Raw genomic sequence first — 16,697 nt, forward strand, 5'->3', positions numbered from 1 at the left:
ACTCAAACTCTTCTGAAAAACAGAGGAGCACATAATTCTAAACTCATTGTACAAGGCCAGTATCTAATACCAAAACCAAAGACACATTTAGAAAGAAAACTACAGGCCATATCTATGATGAATATTGTTGCAAAAACCCTCAACAAAATACTAGCAAACTGAATTCAACAATACATTAGAAAGATCATTCACCATGACCCTGGGAGTTTTATCCCTGGGATACAAGGATGATTCAACATATGCAAATCAATGAATGTGATACATCATATCAACAGAATAAAGGACAAAAATCATATGATCATTTCAATTGCTGCCAAAAAAGCATTCAATAAAATTTAACGTCCCTTCATGATAAGAAAGGCACTCAAAAAACTGGATATAGAAGAAACACAACTCAAGATAATAAAAGCCATATGTGACAGACCCACAACTAGCATCATACTGAATAGGGAAAAACTCAAATCCTTTCCTCTAAGATCCGGAATGGGACAAGGATATCCACTTTCACCGCTGCTATTCAACACAATACTGGAAGTCCTAGCCACAGGATTCAGATCAGAGAAAGAAATAAAGGGCAATCAAACTGGATTGGAAGAAGTCAAATTATCCTTGTTTGCAGCTGATATAATCTTATATTTAGAAAAGCCCAAAGATTCCACAAAAAAACTGTTAGAGCTGATAAATAAATTCAGCTCGGTTGCAGGATACAAAATCAACATAGAAAAATCAGTAGCAATTCTATATGCCCATAGTAAACAATATGAAAAAGACATTTAAAGGGCAATCCTATTTAGAATAGCCACACATAAAATTAAATACCTAGGAATTCACTTAGCCATAAAAGAGAAAGAGTTCTACAATGAAAACCTATAAAATACTGATGAAAAAAATTGAAGAGGACACACAAAAAATGGAAAGATATTTCATACTGATAGATTGGGAAAAAACAATATTGTTAAAATGTCCATACTACCTGTAGCAGTCTACAGATTCAATGCAATTCCTATTAATATACCAATGACATTCTTCACAGAAATACAAAGAAACAGTCCTTAAACCTACATGGAACTACAAAAACCCAAAACAGCCAAAGCCATCCTAAGCAAAAGGAACAAAACTGGAGAAATCACAATACCTGACTTTAAATTATTATACAGAATTATCGTAACAAAAACAGCATGGTACTGGCATAAAAACAGGCACATTAACTAATGGAACAGAATAGAGAACACAGAAACAAATACACATACCTACAGTGAAACCATTTTTGACAAAGGTGCCAAGAACATACACAGGGGAGAAGACGGTCTTTTTAATAAATGGTGCTAGGAAAACTGGATATCCATATGCTGAAAAATAAATCTAGACTCCTAACTCACTATATATACAAAAATCAAATCAAAATGGATTAAAGACTTAAATCTAGGACTTCAAGCTATGAAACTACTACAATAAAATATTAGGAAAAATCTCTAGGAAATTGGTTGGGGCAAAACTTCCTTGAGCAATATGCACAAGCATAGGCAACGAAAACAAAATGGACAAATGGGATTGCATCAAGTTAAAAAGCTTCTGCACAGCAAAGGATATGATCACAAAGTGAAGAGACAACACACAGAATGGGAAAAAATATTTGCAAACTCCTCCTCTGACAAAGCATTAATATCCAGGATATATATGGAGTTTGGACAACTGTACAGGAAAAAAACTCACTAAAAATGGGAAAACTTGCCAGGCACGGTGGCTCACACCTGTAATCCCGCACTTTGGGAGGCTGGGGTGGCTGGATCACGAGGTCAGGAGTTCGAGACCAGCTTGGCCAACATGGTGAAACCTCATTTGTGCTAAAAATACAAAAATAAGCCTGGCATGGCGGCACACACCTGTAATCCCAGCTACTTGGGAGGCTGAGGCAGGATAATTGCTTGAATCAGGGAGACAGAGGTTGTGGTGAGCCGAGATCACACCATTGCACTGCAGCCTTGGCGGCAAGGTGAGACTCTGTCTCAAAAAAAAAAAAAAAAAGAGGCACAATTTTAAATAGACATTTCTCTAAAGAGGACATACAGGCAAACAGACATTTGAAACATCACTGATCATCAGAGAAATGCAAGTCAAAACTACAGTGAGATATCATCTCATCCCAGCTAAAGTGACTTTTTTATCTAAAATACAGGCAATAACAATTGCCAGCAAGGATGTGGAGAAAAGGAAACCCTCGTATACTGTTAGTGGGATTGTAAATTAGTACAACCAGTATGAAGCACAGTTTGGAGGTTTCTCAAAAAAGCCAACCATAGAGATAAGGTATGAGCCAGAAAAATCATTATATTTAAGAGATATTCATACACTCTTGTTTGTTGGATCACTGTTAATAGACAAGATGTGGAAGCAACCTAAGGGTCCCTCAACAGATGAATGGATAAAGAAAATGTGGTACATATACACAATGTAGTACTATTTAGCCATAAAAGCAGATTCTGTCATTTGCAACAACATAGTTGGAACTAGAGATCATTATGCTAAGTGAAATAAGCCAGGCACAGAAAGACAAACATTGCGTGTTCTCAGTTATTCCTGGTATTTGAAAATCAGAACATTTGAATTCCTGGCCATGGAGAGTAGAATGACGGTTACCAAAGACTGGGAAGAGTGGTTGCGGGGCTGGGGCAAAGGAGGTGCAGACAGTTAATGGGTGCAAAAATAATAGAAAGATTGAATAATACTTTATTTTTTTATTTTTTATTTTTTTAAGAAAGATAACAGCTCTTTCTTACCAGGGAAGCAGGCGTGCACACACGTGGACCGCGCTCCTCGGAGCTGACCAGGCCCTTGTCTTCTCCCGTTTGTCAGAGGTGAGTCCTGGTACCCGACATAGGAACTTGGTGGCCACTGGGGAGGCTCTGATAGTTTGGCCTCTGCTGCTTCCTGGCTCAGGGCTTGCTCCTCTCAAGTAACCTGCCCGACACCACGTGCCTTGAGAGCCCCTGAGGAGGGGGAGCGCTGACCCAGCCTCCTCATGGCACGCTGCCCTCCCGCGCTCGGCACTTCACCTGCTTCCTGCCTTCCCGTGGTCAGTGTCAGTATTTACTCCACTGATTGGCATATTCAGTTCTGAAGGAATGCAAACTGTGTGGGTGCTCTGGCGACACTGTTCGCACTGTTTGTAAAACGAGATAGCGTTTTAGACTAAATTCGTGTCCAAACTAACACGCAAGAGCGGGCCGCAGCTGCAGCTCCTGCATCCAGCAGGTCAGGGAGCAGCTCTACCGGAAGAGCCGGTAAGTCCTGGGCAGGCGCCCTTCCTTGCTCAACAGGGCGGTCTGGATGTGCTCATAAGTAGGCAGGTTGGTCAAGTCGCCCAGGCGGCCACTGCCGGCTTCCGTTGGAGCATCTTAGAAGCAGTTCTCTTCACGTCTTCCGGCTTCACGTTGCGTATGAGTGTGCACAGCTCCTGTGGCAGCTTTCTGGAGCGAGTGGCCAGCATCTGCCTCCCCACATCCTCGAAGACCACAGGCCTGGACTCCAGGTTCGTCATAAGCATGGACGTCAGCTGCGCCTGGGCTCGCTCCAGCTCCATCGCGTCCAGGGTTCCGCCCATTAAAATAAACCCCTTCGTGCTGATTTTTACGATTTCTCGAACATGTCTCGGGTGGGCGCTGGCATGGATGCACAGGAGGCCAGTGTCCTCTTAGCTGAGGTGGTAGGAGGTTGCATTAAACATCCAGTGGTGCCTACTGAGCACGTTGAGTGGAGCCTGGAGAATATGCCCTTGCCGAGGCCGCCAGCCGAGAAGGAGCCGCCTCCGCCCATCATCATGTTCAACACAGCGAAGGAATGAAGTCCTCCTGCAGGAAGGCGGGGCTCTCAAGTCCGACGATGGTGTGTGAGCTCGGGGTTGGGGGTTGGGCCCAGGCTGACGTCTCTTTCTAGCGTGGCAATCCCCACAGCGTACTGGGCCACGGATCTGTCAACATCCACGGCCTCTGCGCTCCCCCAGGCCGCCTGGGCCCAGCCTCAGACTCCCGAGTAGCTGGGACTACAGGCACGCTCCACTGCGTCTGGCTAATTTTTGTATTTTGAGTAGAGATGGGGTTTCACCATGTTGACCAGGCTGAGCTGGAATTCCTGACCTCAGATGATCTGCCCACCTCAGCCTCCCAAAGTGCTGGAATTACACGCATGAGCCACCATGCCCGGCCTGAAATATATTTTAAGTGAATATAGAATTTTATAGTTTGCCAGTTCTCTCAGCACTGTAAGGGTGTCATTGTGTTTTCTGGCTTCCATGGCTTATGGTGAAAAGTTGGCCATTACCTTTATTATTATTCCTTGAAGGTAATGAGTCTATAGTTGATTTTATAATTTTTCTTTGTCATCAGTTCTTCGTAAGTTTACTTTTGGAAAATGCATAGAATATGAAAAGATCATCGTGAATAAATTCTAGCTCAACTTCTTCTTGTGTGAGGTCTGGCATTATTCTAATTTCTCTTATCTCCAAGGTAAAACCAAAACTGAATCTCAAACTGAAAGTTTTGGGTGTTTACAAGTGCCCCTACTATTTTGGCAGTTCCTGAGTTCCAATTTTTGTCTTTCCAGCCAAATGAGTCTTTTGCTCTCTTTACTTAACATTTTATCCTCTAATTAACTGTGTTTTGCTTATATTCACAATAACTTGCCCTGGGCATATGCAGTTTAAGAATCAGTAAATGACTCGAAATTGCTGGAAGACTATTAGGCTGCATTCTCTATACAGTATTTTTCTTTTCTCCAAGATTTTGACTCCTCAAATCATGGTTGCTTTGGCAGCCTTGAGCTCCAATTTTTGTCTACAAAACCCACAGAGACTGCCACGGGCTCTAAAATGTTGTTTTCTGTTTGACATTTATGTCCAGTGTAGTGAATGAGCAAATGCACCCAGAGGAAATGTAAATCTCACCTCAGTATGTTTCTTCTCTACAGAAACTGTGCCCATCAAGACCTGGCTGCCTTGATTGCTTTATAATATCTGCAGACAGGTTTTTGTTTGTTTGTTTGTTTGTTTGTTTAGATGGAGTCTCTCGCACTGTTACCCAGGCAGGAATGCAATGGCACCATCTCGGCTCACTGCAACATCTGCCTCCTGGGTTCAAGAGATTCTCTTGCCTCAGCCTCCCAAGTAGCTGGGATTACAGGCGCCCGCTACCACACCCGGCTAATTTTGTATTTTTAGTAGAGATAGGGTTTCTCCATGTTGGTCAGGCTGATCTTGAACTCCTGACCTCAGGTGATCTGCCTGCCTCAGCCTCCCAAAGTGCTGGGATTACAGGCATGAGCCACCATGCCCGGCTTGCAAACAGGCTTTTAAAACATTTTTTAGTCTTATTTTTACAGCTTGTGTTAGTAAGATTGTTAGTCTGATATATTCAGTCATAGAGGCAGAAATATCCATAACAAAATTTAAAGGCCAAACAACATTTGGGTATCTGTGTGTGTGTGCGCGCACACACACACATACACACTCCCTACATGAGTTAATTATGAAACATATGATATCATGGAATAGACTTTGAGGCAAATTTACTCATATTTAGATGGATACTTGGGACTTTTATGGAACTTAATTGCTAAATGTAAAGTGTAGAACTGAGAATGTCATGTCAAAGTCATCTATTACAGGAGTTGTATGCGCTACTTTTAAAAAATATTTGTTATTCCTCCTTGTGAATTTGCTTCATTCTTCCACTTTTTAATGCAAGCCATCTGTCTTTGTTTGTGTGGCTGTAAAGTAATGCATGATACTGATTTATATATATATATAAAGCTTCATTTGGCTTATTTTTCTTCCAGCTGGAAAGTTCAAGACTGGGCACTGGTGAGGGCCTCAGCTCCTTCCACTCATCATGGCAGAAGTCAAAGGGAAGCCAGCATATGCAGGTATCACATGGTGAGAGAGGAACAAGAGGGAGAGGAGAGAGGTGCCAGGCTCTTTTTAAGAACCAACTTTCAGGAGAACTAATAGAGCAAGAACTCACTCACGACAAAAGGATAACAAGAACTAATTGAGCAAGAACTTGCTCTTTACCGAGAGGATGGCACCAAGACATTCATGAGGGATATGTCCGTATGACCCAAACTCCTTGCATTAGGACATACCTTCAACATTGGGGATCAAATTTCAACATGAGGTTTGGTAGGACAAACATCCAAACTATAGCAACATCTAATTTCTGATTACTTACACATTTACTTCGCCAAAAGTTGGAGGCAGATTTCAAGTCCATTGACCTCATGTCTACAATACCTATCTCCAGCTGATTGAATTGAGGTCTGTACTCATTTTTAAATAATGTTAATTCCTAATGCTGACAAGATGTACCAAGCAAGCTTCCTTACACTCCTAATTTAATTATCATCCATATTCTCTTCATTGCTCTCTTGTTTCAGTGGATGGATTGTGTCTGCTCCTGCCTGATCGCCAGTGCCTCCATCCTCTCAAATACTTAACTACAGTACTTCAACAGTTTTCTTTTTTCTCTACTTCCTCAATTTTCCATCTCAATTGAATCATTTAAATGGGATATTTGACCTTATTTATGTGGTTAATAATAATAACCTTGTTTTTCTCATCTCGAAGAATAAGTAATATATAAATTTAAGAAACTTCAAACATCTTTTTACTTCTCCCTCTAGATACTGCATCCATTTATCTTGAAGTCTTTACGGCAATACTGCTGAAAGTATTGTCTATACCTACATTCTCTCATTTGCTCTAGAATCTACCTCATTTAGAATTTGCCCTGTCCAATTCACTGAAACTGCCCAAGGTCACCAATGATAGTCTCTAATTATTAATAAATGTGGTGATCATTTAATTTGATCTATCAGCTGCACTTAATCATTCCTATTTGGAACCCTTTTTCACTTGCTCCCAAGACATTTCATTCACTAGTATCTCTCCTATGATAATCCTGACCTTTTTTTTCTTAGTCTTTTGCTGCTTTTTTCTCACATCCACAGTGAAATAGTGGTGTACACTGGAGCTAATCATTGTAATATTTTTATATTCACACTCACCATATGTGAACCCCAATCTTATATCTTCAGATTTGTATTCTGAAGATGTCTACCTTCTGCCTCTCCCTAATTTCCAGACTCACATATCCAAGTGCCTACTGACATTTCTACTGAAACATCTAATAAGCATCTCAGATTTAACAGATCCAAAAACCTACTTTTTACTTCTCCTTCAAAATGTTCTCTGTAGTTTTCCATAATTCCCTGTGTGAGTTAATAATTCTATTCTTGCACTTTCTCAGGCCAAAAGTTTGGTGTTATTTATATTTCACTCTCTGCCACCATATCCAATCAAAAATAAAATCTTACTACCTCTATTTTAGAAATATATTAAAAATTTGACTAGTTATTGCTACTCATGCTGTCAATAATCTGGTCCAAACCACTACCATGTATCTAAAGTATTGCAATAGTCTCTTAAGTGGTATCCCTATTATACTCTTGCAGTTCTCCAGTACATTCTCAGCAGAAAAACTGGAGTGAGTTTATTAAAATGTATGTCATATCATGTGTTAATTGTATTTGTCAACTTGGCTGGATTGGGGGATACCTAGACAGCTAGCAAAACATTATTTCTGGGCCGGGTGCGGTGGCTCAAGCCTGTCATTCCAGCACTTTGGGAGGCCGAGACAGGCAGATCACGTGGTCAGGAGATCGAGATCATCCTGGCTAACACGGTGAAACCCCGTCCCTACTAAAAAAATATGAAAAACTAGCCAGACGTGGTGGCGGGTGCCTGTAGTCCCAGCTACTCGGGAGGCTGAGGCAGGAGAATGGCCTAAACCCAGGAGGCGGAGCTTGCAGTGAGCTGAGATCCGGCCACTGCACTCCAGCCGGGGCGACAGAACGAGACTCCGTCTCAAAAAACAAAACAAAACAAAACAAACAAACAAACAAAAAACATTTTTTTCTGGATGTTTCTGTGATGGAGTTTCTAGAAGAGATTAGCATTTGAATCAGTATACTGAGCAAGAAAGATAAATCCTAAACAATGTGTGTGGGCAAAATCCACTCTGTTGAGGGCCTGAATGGAACAATAAAAACTAAGAAAGGGTGAACTCTGTCTCTGTTTTCTGAGCTATGAAATCAGTCTTCTCCTGCCCTTGGGCTTTAAGACTCAGGACTTACATCAGCATCCCCCACCTCTACCTCTCTTTAACCTCAGACTGGGAGACATGCCAGCTCGCCGGTTTCCTGTTACATAGGCCTTTGGACTTGAACTGAATTATACTACCAACTTTCTTATTTTATCAGCTTACAGGCAGCATATTATGGGACTTCTCTGCCTTCATAATCATGAAAGCCAATTCTCTTAATAAGTCTCCTCTTTGATAGATAGATAGATAGATAGATAGATAGATAGATAGATAGATAGATGTCAATAGATACATACATAGAAGAAAGAAAGAAAAAGAAAGAAAGAAGGAAAGAAAGAGAAAGAAAAAGAAAGAAAGACAGACAGAAAGAAAGAAAGAGAAAGAAAGAAAGAAAGAAAGAAAGAAAGAGAAAGAAAGAAAGAAAGAAAGAAAGAAAGAAAGAAAGAAAGAAAGAAAAGAAAGAAAGAAAGAGAAAGAAAGAAAGAAAAGAAAGAGAAAGAAAGAAAGAAAGAAAAGGAAGGAAGGAAGGAAGGAAGGAAGGAAGGAAGGAAGGAAGGAAGGAAGGTTGGTTGGTTCTATTGGAGACTTCTGACTATTACGCATAGAATTAGATTAAAGCCCAAGTCTTTACTACGTTTTGTTATCGTCTTGCTCCAAAAATATCTCTTCAACCTCATCAGCAACTATTCTTCCACTTATTTAGTGCATTGTAGTGGCACTGCCTTCCTTGTTGTCTCTTGATTACATAACAAATATATTAACCTTAAGACCTATACACTTCTGCTCCTTCTGCCTAGAAATGCTCTTATTCAAATATCTGCATGCTGGCTTCCTTATTATCTTACTATATTTATTGACATATTGTCAGTGAGACTCTCTGAATGCTCTATAAAACTTCAGCACCCTTGACAACCCATATTGCTCTTTCTGTTGATTTATTATTTCTATGACTATTAACTACAAAAACTTATATTCTCATGGTTGTTAGAAGTCTGCCATCAGGGTTCTAGAGTGGTTATATGGTTCTGTTCTGGTGTAGGTTTCTTCCTGGCTTACAGACAGTCCATTTTTTGCTATAGGCTCACACAGCCGTGTCTTGGTTGACACCTGTAGAAAGTGAGAAAGAGCTTTCCCTCTTCCTCTTTTTATAAGGCTGTAAGTCCTATAGGAGTGGGATCTGATCCTTATGACCTCCTTAAACCTTGATTATCTCTTAAAAGTTCTTTTTAAAAATAGATTTAAATATTGGAAGTTTGGGCTTCAACATATGAATTCAGTATGCACTTCAGTTCATAATGATCATATATAGTGTATGTAAAAGTAAATCTATTTATCTTGATGATTTTTGCTTTCTTTCTATAATGTAAGCTACATGAAGTCTTAGATGTTTGTCTGTTTAATTCACTGCTGCATTCTCATTACTAAAAATCAGTCTGGAACATAGAGTTCAAACATATGTATGCAAATGTGAACTGATACCAAATTACTAGAGCACAGTTTGGCAATATACATTGAAATCATTAAAAAAACTATATTCTCTATTGGTAATTTCAGTGTTAGGTACTGATACTAAGGAAATAAGCATTTACTTAGATTCAGCATTCTTTTCTGAGAAACAAGATTGAAAATAACCTAGTAAGCCACATATAATGGATTAGTTCAATGTATTTTAACATTATATGGTAAGATATTATGTGTCAATTAAAAAGATTATGCTGAAGTATATTTAACATCATGGAATAATTATATATTATTATATATGTAATGAAATATATATTTCAAACATTATTCCATAATACTAAATACTTCAGTATAATCTTTTTGAATTATGAGTGTTTGGGAAAGTATCTTATAAAAGTTTTAAAATACCTGCTTTGTTATTTTTATATTAAGATAATAGAGAAATACTTAAATCTGTAGACAGTAATTTTTCAGGTTTGCTATTAATTGCAAAATATAATTGGGGAAGGATTATTTATATTTTCCAAATTGTTCACAAAAATATGTTGATTCTATAATCACAATGTGTATTAAATAATTTGATATAAGAATCATGCTATAAATTATTAGAAAGAAATAATGAGAAATTCTTAACCTTTGCATTTGGAATGACTTCTATAAAAATGAAAGCAATATGTTTTATAGGTAAAAGTTAAAAAATCACTTTTATGAAAAAGAAAAATCTAAGAACATTGTCACAGAAAGCAAATCTTGGTCTCAGATCAACTATTACGTTGGTCTGTTTTTTGTTTTAGTGAATGCCCTTCCTTTGAGAGAAGATTCTAAAATATTGCTGCACAGAAAAATATTATACAAAACGTAGACAAAAAGGAACTTTAAAAAGATTGTACTGTGAGATGCTTGAAGTTTATACATTCAAATGTACAGTTTTTATAGTCTGGAAATTTAGACAGAAACAGACTGCCAACATTGTAGGTCATCCTGACCCAAACTCTTCCTAGAATCGATTTATACAGATATTCCATTCTATTTCTTATCTATGCTTGAACCGAATGCCAAATCACCTGAAAAAAAAAATGCTGTGACAACATAAAAGAAGACGTCAGTAAATGAAATAGATTCACATGCTTGGAGAAAAGACTTAGTACTGTAAAGATGCCAGTTCTTTCAAAATTAATACATAAATTCAATACAAATCCATCCTAAATCTCTTTTTGATTTGTTTGTTTTTTGTGGTTGTGGTTGTTTTATAACTTGACATACTGATTCTAAATTTCATCTCAGAGATTAAATGTATGAAATAGCCAAGGTAATAATGAGAAAAAAAAGAAGAATGGAGAGAGGTTTTCATAATAAATCTTTATTAATGGAAAGTGTGGTGCTGATGGAGGAATAGTCAAATAGATCAATGGAAAGCATGGAGAATATGTGTATATGATAATTTATTATGTAATAAAGGTGACATTTCAAATCAATGAGGAAATATTTGATTATTCATGAAATGACTACTTGTTTGGAAACAGAAAAAGTGTATTTCCTACATAATGTTAAATACAAAAACAAATTTCTGCAAGATTATATATGGAAATAAACTGTACATTATGAAGCCAAGTATAATAGAATATTTTTCTAATTTTAAGGTAAGAAAACATATTTAAACATTTCATAAAATCTAAGTAAAATTAAATATACAAGTAAGACCAGATAATAGTTTGTTAAAGTTTATGTAGTGAAGTATTTCATGAACAAACTAAATAGACTAAGAATTTATTATGTGAACTGCTTTAAAGGAACTTTTAGCTGTTAATTAATACATCAGCACTAATTGCAATGATACAACAGTTTTGCAGAGATATTTGCTACAATATATAAAGAGCCTTGAAAATTGTGACACCCTTTATATTAGATGCTGTGGTGGGCCAGACCATCAGGAAAGAACTTATTACTCCACTTTTTCTTGGGAATGTCGGCAGCAGAAAGCCCTCTTTGGGAACAGCTATGCTGTATAAATCCTTCTTACCTGAAGTCTTGCTCCCTTCCCTTAAGCACCTCACAACCAGTAACTAGTAAATGCATTGATAAAAAGATTTAGCCCTTCTACCCCAACTCAGGATAAATCTGAAGGAGTATTTCAGCTTACAGTTTCACATGAAGTTCTCTGAGATCACTTTGATCATGCATCAGAGCCCAAATTCTCCCTCTACCCAATTCAGTGCTCTTCCCTGCCACCTTCCTTGATAGTAATCCATCCATCCCTGTAGGGAGACCCCCTGAAACTATTGCTATGGAATAAAAGATGAAATGCTCCTGATTATTGTAAATACAAAACTGCATGCAGGATTGTGTAAAGACAATGCCAGGTTGGACTGCCAGAATGAGCCAACAGCACATGATGTGCTTCCCCCTGCAGAGAGCCTATGAATGGACGTGCAGTCAGGGAGGTTTCACATCACCAAGATTCCTATCCCAGAAAAGCAGATGTTCATAGCTCTGGGAATGGAATGCGACCCTCGTGGAAAGCCTATAAATGGATGGGGGGGGTGGGGGCGCACCTGTCCATATGGATAAGATCGAGCTATAAACGCCCTTATCTTGCTGCGGCTCTTCTAGGCCTCTTTAGGGTTAAGGCATACTCCCTTCTGAGAATTTCTGGTCTAACCAGTTGTCTAACTTCATGTCCTGTTTCTATGAATTGTTTGGAACCAGCTTTTGCTGCAACTGTTACTGCTGATTAATATCTTGCTAATCATGGGTTATGGAAAGACTGTCTTCCTGTTTTAAGGTTCTGTTAGAAATTAAACTTCAGGTCCTGTTTCTATGAATTGTTTGTAACCAGCTTTTGCCGTAACTGTTACTGCTGTTCCTGTTTTAAGGCTCTGTTAGAAATTACTGATGCACACACTATACTGTAAATTCTTATCTCTGTATACTGTACTTCTGCATACAGATGTTATGTTAAAGAATTACTTCATCTCCATGTGACCATCTCACCTCATAATCAAATGTCCCTAAATCCCTCACTAAACTACCTCTGCCCTCACTAAACTCAATAATAAATGCTGGCATATCCAGTGCATTGTTGGCACCACAGGACCAGAAGGCGGTGACCCCCCTGGATTCAGCTTTCACTATCTTGTGTGTGTCTATTATTTCTCGACCTGCCAATCTGCCTGGGAGCAAAGAGAGAGCCCCGTTGCATTGCAGACTGCTGACCAGTTCCCGCAATACATCTCAAAACTAAATATCTAGGAAATTGACCTACAAGTAGAAAATAAACCCAGACACAGGGAAAAATATACAGGTTCATCGAGAGATTGTTTACAATAAGAAAAAGCTTGAAAACTCTTAAATATTCATATATTCATATATGAATATTTGAATATAATATACACACATATATAATATGTATATATACATATATGCATATGACATTGTAATATAATACAACAATTAGATTTACTTGAAAATAATTTGTGATAGCGTTGGAAATTTTACTGTTACAATGTTAAATGAAAAAAATAAAATTAACTTTTAGACCAGTAAAACTACTCTGTATCTTGCTCTAATGGAATGTACATGTTATCTATGTCCAAGCCCACAGAGTATACAACATCAAGAAGGAACCCTAATGTAATCTGTGGACTCTGAGTGATGAAGATGTGTCAATGTAGATTCATCAATTATTTAAAAAATGTATCACTCTGGTGGAGAATGTTGATAATAGGGGAGTATATATCTGAGGAGGTATTTGGGATATCTTTGTATCTTCTGCTAAATTGTGCTATGTATCTAAAACTGCTCTAGAAAATAGTCTAAATAAACAAACTAGTTAATTAACTACATTTTTAAAGGTAAGTAACAAAACAATGTATGTAATGTGATTCCTATTATGTAAACACATGCATAGGAATAAAGATAATAAATATACAGTAATTCTTTTTCTCCCTATGCTTCTAAATTTTCTGTTTCCCTAAATGTCACATATAAATTAGAAAAATAATTTATATTTTTAATAAATCTGTTAAAATGGTGCCCCAGAAAGATAATTATTACCTTCAATTTATACAGAGTTTATAACAGTGCAAATCTGAGACTTATTAAAGCAAATCATATCCCGTTCACATAGTAATATCAGCAGCAGATTTGAGAGTCAAAGTTAAGTTTTTCAAGTTCAGTAGTCTTCCACTTGATCTTCATACACTGTAGAAGAATCATAACATATCCTAAAGAATCTATTTTATATGTATATATGTATCTGTGTATGTGTATATATATTTGTGTATATGTGTATATATATTTGTATATATACGTATATAAATATATACATATATACATGTATATATTTGTGTATATATATACGTATATATATTTGTATATATGTGTATATATACACACACACACACACACACACTCGGAATGGCTTAATCAACATAAACATGGCCTAAGTTATATACAATATTATTATGATTAAAAAGTTAAAAACATTACATTGAGTTAAAGATTTTTCTTAGATTCAAGATCTTTTAGCAGAAGAACATATATATCTTATATTTAATGTAGAATACCTTTTGCAGAGGACTCTCATATATCAGGATCTGAAAGATATTCACTTAAAAAAGTAAATTCTAACACTGAGAAATTTAACTCTTTACATTTTTATTTTAAAATCATGTTGGACTTAAAGAAGCATTTCAAAGACAGTAAAGAGACTTCCCTTAATGCCTTCTCCCAGTTCCCCACATATTACATAATCATCTTACATCAATCAAAGCTAAGAAATTAATGTTATTATTTTTTTGCTGTTGTTTTGTTTTTTTATTTTCTTTTTTTTCTAGTTTTTTTTTTTTTTTTTTAGAATTATACGTTAAGTTTCACAGAATTTTTATGTGCATAATGTGCAGGTTTGTTACATATGTATGGTTGTGCCATGTTGCTGTGCTACGCCCATCAACTTTCGTCAGCACCCATCAGCTTCGTCATTTACATCGGGTATAACTCCCAGTGCAATCCCTCCCCTCCCGGCCCCTCCCCATGATAGGCCCCCGATGTGTGATGTTCCCCTTCCTGAGTCCCAGCTGATCTCATTGTTCAGTTCCCACCTATGAGTAAGAACATCACGGTGTTTGGTTTTCTGTTCTTGTGATGGTTGCTAGAATGATGGTTTCAGCTGCATCCATCTCCTACAAAGGACACAAACTCATGCGTTTTTATGGCTGCATAGTATTCCATGGTGTATATGTGCCACATTTCTTAATCAGTCTGTCACTGATGATGGACATTTGGGTTGATTCCAAGTCTTTGCTATTGTGAATAGTGCCGCAATAAACATACGTGTGCATGTGTCTTTATAGCAGCATGATTTATAATCCTTTGGGTATATCCCCAGTAATGGGATGGCTACTTGGGTCATATAGTACATCTAGTTCTAGATCTTTTGAGGAATCGCCATACTACAGTTTTCCATAATGGTTGAACTAGTTTACAATCCCACCAACATTTAAAAGTGTTCCTATTTCTCCACATCCTCTCTAGCACTGTTGTTTTCCTGACTTTTTAATGATCGCCATTCAACTGGTGTGAGATGGTATCTCATTGTGGTTTTGATTTGCATTTCTCTGATGGCCAGTGATGGTAGGCATTTTCATGTGTCTGTTGGCTGTATGAATGTCTTCTTTTGAGGAAATGTCTGTTCATATCCTTTGCCCACTTTTGATGGGGCTGTTGTTTTTCTTGTAAATTTGTTTGAGTTCTTTGTAGGTTCTGGATATTAGCCCTTTGTCAGATGGTGGAGTGCGAAATGTTTCTCCCATTCTGTAGGTTGCCTGTTCACTCTGATGGTAGCGGTTTCTTTTTGCTGTGCAGAAGCTCTTTAGTTTAATGAGATCCCATTTGTCAATTTTGGCTTTGTTGCCGTTGCTTTTGGTGTTTTAGACATGAAGTCTTTGCCCATGCCTATGTCCTGAATGAGTACTACCTAGGTTTTCCTCTAGGGGTTTTTATGGTATTAAGGTCCTAACATTTAAGTCTCTAGTCCATCTTGAATTAATTTTAAGTATAAGGAGGTAAGGAAAGGATCCAGTTTCAGCTTTCTACTTCACGACTGTGAATTTTCCAGCACCATTTATTAAATAGGGAGTCCCTTTCCCCATTTCTTGTTTCTTTCAGGTTTGTCAAAGATCAGATGGCTGTAGATGTGTGGTATTATTTCTGAGGGACTCTGTTCTGCATTGCATTGGTCTACTATCTCTGTTTTGGTACCAGTACCATGCTGTTTTGGTTACTGTAGCCTTGTAGTATAGTTTGAGGTCAGGTAGTGCCTCCAGCTTTGTTCTTTTGACTTAGGATTGTCTCTTTGGAGATCATAGGGCTGCTTTTTGGTTCCATATGAACTTTAAAAGCAGTTTTTCCAATTCTATGAAGAAACTCATTGGTAGCTTGATGGGGATGGCATTGAATCTATAAATTACACCTTGGGCAGTATGGCCATTTCACGATATTGATTGCTATCCACATGAGCATGGTATGTTGCTTCCATTTGTTTGTCCTCTTTTATTTCACTGAGCAGTGGTTTGTAGTTCTCCTTAGAGGTCCTTTACATCCCATATGGTTAGTTCTAGGTGTTTTGGCCACTCTTTGAAGCAATTGTGAATGGAAGTTCATTCATGAGTTACAGCTCTCTGTTTGTCTGTTACTGGTGTATAAGAATGCTTGTGATTTTTGCACATTAATTTTGTGTCCTGAGACTTTGCTGAAGTTGCTTAATGGCTTAAGGAGATTTTGGGCTGAGACAATGGGATTTTCTAAGCCATACAATCATGTCATCTACCAGGCGGGACGATTTGACTTCTTCTTTTCTAACTGAATACCTTGATTTCTTTCTCTTGCCTAATTGCCTAGCCAGAACTTCCAAACACTATGTTGAATAGGGTGATGAGAGGGCATCCTGTCTTATTGCCCAGTTTTTCAAGGGAATTTTTCCAGTTTTGCCCATTCAGTATGATATTGGCTGTGGGTTTGTCATAAATAGCTCTTATTATTTTGAGGAGTGCGTTCATCAATGCAGGTGGCCGGTTTTATGAAGAA

General features: G+C 37.7%; 1 pseudogene; it reads right to left on the bottom strand.

The window, feature by feature from the left end:
- The window catches only part of LOC116274199, a 103,947-nt pseudogene extending 99,930 nt beyond the window's left edge, over positions 1-4,017 (bottom strand).
- Positions 4,018-16,697: the final 12,680 nt, after the last annotated feature.

This window comes from Papio anubis, chromosome 3 (genome assembly GCF_008728515.1).
Source record: "Papio anubis isolate 15944 chromosome 3, Panubis1.0, whole genome shotgun sequence".
In the NCBI taxonomy this organism is placed as follows: Eukaryota; Metazoa; Chordata; class Mammalia; order Primates; family Cercopithecidae; genus Papio; species Papio anubis.